This window comes from Mustelus asterias, chromosome 1 (assembly GCF_964213995.1).
Source record: "Mustelus asterias chromosome 1, sMusAst1.hap1.1, whole genome shotgun sequence".
NCBI classification, from domain to species: Eukaryota; Metazoa; Chordata; class Chondrichthyes; order Carcharhiniformes; family Triakidae; genus Mustelus; species Mustelus asterias.
In genome coordinates, this window is record NC_135801.1 from 32,818,340 (window position 1) to 32,824,133 (window position 5,794).

Here is a 5,794-nt window from a genome sequence, read left to right on the forward strand (position 1 = left end):
CCCAGTGCACACACAGGTCAGTGTACCAGTTGGAATTTCTCCACAATATGTGGGAGCTTTAAACTGAGCAAGAATAGCCCGGGAGGGGATGCATTTTAACAAAGGATTTTGGCTAAAAGCTATTCCTTGGAAAATGTTTCTTTGTTGAACTTATTCGGTTCGGAGCTGGCTCCGAGCAGCAGTTCCAGGCTTGTACTAAACATTTATTTTAATTTGCTAATCAGTGGCAGCTTACACTATCATATGGGCTCCATTAAATAAATCGTCTTGGGTACATAGTCAGACACAACCTCTGTTCTGTTTACTTATGTTGTAAAAGAGCAGTCAGACTCACGTCAAACATTGTTGCTGCTCCTGGGACATCTCGGATGTGAACACTGCGAGGGAATTAATAACTCCACTGCAAGTTAGAAAACCACCTTCCCATGCTTTTATTAGTACAGGCTATCAGAAATAAAATATCTTGGGCTCTGAACCCAAATCGACTTTTAATAAGGAGATACAGTTCAACATTGTGCTTCGTTGGCGAATGACTGTTCCAGTGCTGATGGGTGGAGTGAGATGTGATAAGGTGCTGGATAAATACACGTCCTTTCATTCCAGAGGTAGATGTACAGTAGCTGGTCTTTCAGAAATTAATAAAACAACATTACCTCAGCATTTGGCCCCGTTCCATCCCACGACACAACCCTGTGTGTATCTTTAGCTAGAATGCGCTGCAGAGTGCAAAACTTGTTCTCTATTCCTGCCTGTGGTCAGAGGAGGGAATTTTTCCTGTCGTACATGTGTTTGCAAGTGTGAAGAGCTTAATCAAATTCCATTAAGGCTTCCATCGTTTCATTCTCCCTGACATAATGACTGCTGTCCCATTCTTGCTTCTTATTACATTTCAGGGGTTTAGAGCTGTAGGAAATGGCATAAGTGGAATGTGTTGTGCAAGTACTGCAATTTGACTGGTAAACCGTGGTACAGCTGTTTGTCCTGAAGTCATATTGCTGCAGGGACCACAACATGGAGCCAAATTTGTGTCACTGGAATCAGAATTGGAATGGGATTAAACTGTTGGACTGGACTCCTTTCCTGAAATTATTAAATCTTTTCAAGGATTAAAAACTTCCTCTTTCAATCTTCCCATTTACTCCAAACTTCTCCTTCTTTCATGTATGCACTGCTTCATTCCTCTCCTGTCATCTTAGTTTCCAAATGCTTTTATTATCTCCCTCATTCCCCCACCCCTCAGTTTTCCTTCTTTCTATTTGTGCTACTCCATTCCACATTTTACAACATGAGGATATGCTGATATCCCTTGGTGGTACAACGCTATTATAAAACAAATAGCGGCAGTACTTACTTTATATTAATGTGCAATATTCTGCCAAACCCTCTGTGCACTATTAGTGTCCCTATGCCTTTGCAAGTTGTGATGTGCAAAAAGGTATATTGAACCACAGAGATTTATGTGGAACATAATAGAAATTGGGGTTGCCAAGTGAGCTGATGAGATTAATCTACTGTGAGTTGGTAAGGTGCCTTACTCTTGTCCCTTTCCTGCTCCTCTTGAAGCTTTTGGTTCTGAAACAATGTTTATCATTTGTGGTCTCTCTGTTATATACGAGGGACTGGTACCTGTGATAAACTCCAATCTATTACCTACTAATGAGTTGATATATTAGCATGAGTCCCAGAAATTTTGTGAGATATCGGCCCAGAATTTCTGGAACAGCACATTTGGAAACTTTGCTGCAAATTACTTGTGTTTCATGCCCTGATCTTCCGACACAAATGAATTCCAGAATTTCCTGGAAAAATCTAAATATATCCCGGCAAGGATGATGGTGAGTCTCAGAAGCCACCTACGCCATCTGCACCAATTAATCTGGTGTGATCTGTATTATAGAATTTTGAATTTCAAACCCCTTGCTGTGTTAAACTTGATCAAGTGCCGAGACCTGCTTGAATTACATAGGAACATAGGAACAGGAGTAGGCCATTCAGCCGATCAAGCCTGTTCTACTATTCAACACAATCATGGCTGATTGGACACTTCAATGTCTTTTACACTCACTGTCCCCCATAATCCTTTACATTATTATTAATCAAAAATCTGCTGATGTCTGCTTTAAACACACTCAATACGCGGAATCTTCCTGTCCCGCCTGCCATTGGAATCGGAGTGGGGGGGACAGGACTGTGCAAAGGTCCGTTGACCTCAGGTGGAATTTTATGGTCTTGGGGTGAGCGAGACCAGAAAATCCCACCCAATGACTGAGCTTCCACAGCCCTCCGAGTGAAGAAATTTCTCCTTATCTCAGTCCTAAGTAGCAGCTCCCTCAGTTTGAAATTGTGTCCCTGGTTCTCGACCCCCCCAGCCAAGGGAAACATCTTACCTGCATCTACCCTATCTATTCCTTTAAGCATTTCGTAGAGACACTCTACTGCTACATTCAGAAACAGAGCAAAGAAACGATGGAGCACTTCATGTTAAGTTGGAGGCCATTATTCCCACACTGAAGGAGTCATTGACACTTGATTGTTATACAAAATAACCACTAATCTGAGAATCCAACATGAAATGCTTCTGTTATCTCACCTCACCGCGTGAATTCTACCTCCCCGCCCGCCACGGGAATTGAAGCGGGCGAGGGGCGGACAATGGGAAGGTCCGTTGGCCTCGGGTGGGATTTTCCGGTCTCGGGCCGAGCGAGGCTGTACAAATCCCACCTGACATCTCAGGCAGGCATTGCACCACAAGATATAAAGATGGAGCATAGAATGATGTGTTCTGCCACAATCTCCTCAAGCTTAAACCGAGTTAATCAAATGTTAGCCTTTAAAGTCTCCTTTAATGCCATCTATTATAGTGTTGGGCCTTCCGCACTCAAGTTTCTCTTTTCAACAAGCTGTAGGCAGTTTTAGTGAGTGGATCGTGCCCCCAAACAGTGTGAGAGCTGCATCCTCTCACTTTCTGCCTGTGGAGAGTGTTTGGACTTGGGGTTGCAGCTGGGTTAGAATTAGATGTGTGCTCTACTCCAAGCACTCAGTTTCCAGAGGTGGAATCTATTGCACACAGACTTCCCATTCAATAGGCTAAAGCAGCTGATCAAAGTAGAACAATAAATGCAGCAGATTGTTACCAGCGATGCACACAACTTGGATTTCAGAGCATACAGCTCTTGCCAGTGCGACTCTGACAGTTCACATCGTTCCCAGAGTTAAAGCAACAGTGATTATTTTTGTTTATCAAGTGATCGATGGACACAGGAATTGGGAAACCTATCCAATGGTATCGCTGAGAAGCCTGAAACATTTGCATACTCAGGCCTCCCACATCTAGAGATGCATGAGGTAGACAAAGCACATGCTTATGTCTGTTTTTGGTGGCTTGTCCCTTTCTGGAACAGACCCCGAGCCTGGAGCCAGTGGCTATAGCTTGAGGGTGTCATTCCACATCATGTATGTTTGACCAGAGCCTCTCCTGCTCTTATCACCAGCAATAGGTGTGTAGGAAGGATTTTCAGGTTGATACTCAACCTGGTTATCCGTGTTATGAAAGCACCTTCCTTGGCCATCAAGTCCTGGAGTGAAACGTGAACCTGGAACTTCTCACTCAAAGGATATTGTCAGGGCCTCGCACCGTTCAGTGTCTTCAGCCATTTCTTGATTTTATATGAAGTGAAATGAATTGACTGAAGACTGGCACTTTTGATGCTGGGCATCTCAGGAGGAGAATCACAGAATCTCTACAGTGCAGAAGAAGGCCATTCAGCCTATCAAGTCTGCACCGACTCTGACAGAACATCTCACTAGGCCCATCCCCCACTCTATCCACGCAACTCTATGCATTTACCTCACTAATTCCCCGAACGTACACATCTTGGAACTAAGGGACAATTGAGCATGGCCAATCCACCTAACCTACGCATCTTTGGACTGTGGGAGGAAACCAGAGCACCCAGAGGAAACCCATGCAGACACGGAGATAACATGCAAACTCCACACAGTCACCTACGGCCGGAATCGAACCTGGGACCCCGACGATATGAGGCAGCAGCGCTAATCGCCATGCCGCCCGGGAGGCTGAGATTGATCATCCACTGGACACTTTTGACTGACAAGAGTTGGAAATGCTTAAACCTTACCTTTTGCACTGATGTGCTGGCCCCCCCAGTCACTGAGTATGCAGATATTGGTGGAGCCTCCTCCTGTTAATTGTTTTATTGTCCACCACCATTCTCTACTAGATGTGGCAGGACTGCAGAATTATAATCTGATCTGTTGGTGGTGGGATCTCTTATCTGGCTGCTGCACGGTGCTACTGCTGTCTGGCATGCAAATAGTCCTATGTTGAGGCTTCACCAGATTGACACCACATTCTTAGGTTTGCCTGGTGTTGCACGTGACATGCCCTCCTGTACTCACCATTGAACCAGGGCTGATCCCCGGCTAGGTGGTAATGGCAGAGTGGGGAATATGCTGGACCATGAGCTTACAGATCTTGGTTGAATGCAATTTTATTTCTGTTAATGACGCATTGCCTCATGGAGGCCTAATGTTGAGCTGCCTGATCTATTCTGAATTGATTCTATTTGGTACAGTCATTGTGCCACACAACACAATGAAAGGTGTGTTCAGTGTGGAGACAGGATTTCATGCGGTTGGCACTATATTATCCTGTGACAGCTAAATTGATGAGGATAAGACCGAGTAGGTTTTTTCCTCTATTTGATTCCCTCACCACCTATCACAGGCCAAGTCTGACTGATAAGTCCTTTAGGACTTGGCAAGCTTGGTCAGTCGTGGTGCTACTGAGCCACTCTTGGTGATTGACATTAAAATCTCCAACCCAGAGTACATCTGTGCCCTTGCCACCTTGTGGCATTCAATGATGTCCAACAAGGAGAAGTGCTGATCCTACAGCTAAGGGAGGGTGGTGGGTAGTAACCAGCAGGAGAATTTCTTTCACATGTTTGACCAGATGTCATGAGATTTCATGGGGTCTGGAGTCAATGTTGAGGATTCCCAAGCAACACCCTCTCAACAGTATATGACTGTGCCCATCACCTCTGCCCTTCCAGTGGAACAAGACATAGCCAGTGTTGGTGATGGTGCTGCCTGGCGCATTGGCAGTTAGGAATGGTTCTGTGAGTATGACTGTCAGGCTGTTAGTTAATTGGTCTGTGGGCCAGCTCCCAGATGTTAGTAAGGAAAGTCAGTAGGGCTGGATGTGCCTCGGGCAATGCCTGGTGGCTCATCTGTTTTTATTTCCCTTTAGACTTTTCAGTGGCATTTTGCTACAACTGAGTGGCTTGCTGGATCACATCAGAGGGCAGTTACAAGTCAACCGCATTGCTGTGCATCTGCTCTCACATGAAGGTCATGTAAAGATGACAGATTCCTTCCCTGAAGGGTATTCATGAACCAGATGGGGTTTTAATGGCAATCACTAACCATTACTGAGAACAGCTTTCAGTTGTGGATTTTTATTCATTTGATTTAAATTCCACCAGCTGCTGTAGAGGGATTTGAACGCCTGTCCCCAGGGCACTAGCCCAGACCTCAGGATTCTTAATCTTGTAATATTATCATTATGCCATCCTCTGTCCCCTCCCCTCCCCCTGTGAAGCACCTTGGGATGTTTTATTAATGAATGAAAATCTGTAATTGTTGTAGCTATTGGTGAAAACCTTGGGGTAAATTTTCCAGTCCCACCCATTGCGGGAATTACCACGGACAGAACAGAGAATTTGACGGACCATTTATAGATCCAATAATGTCGGGTGGGAATTTCTAGCCT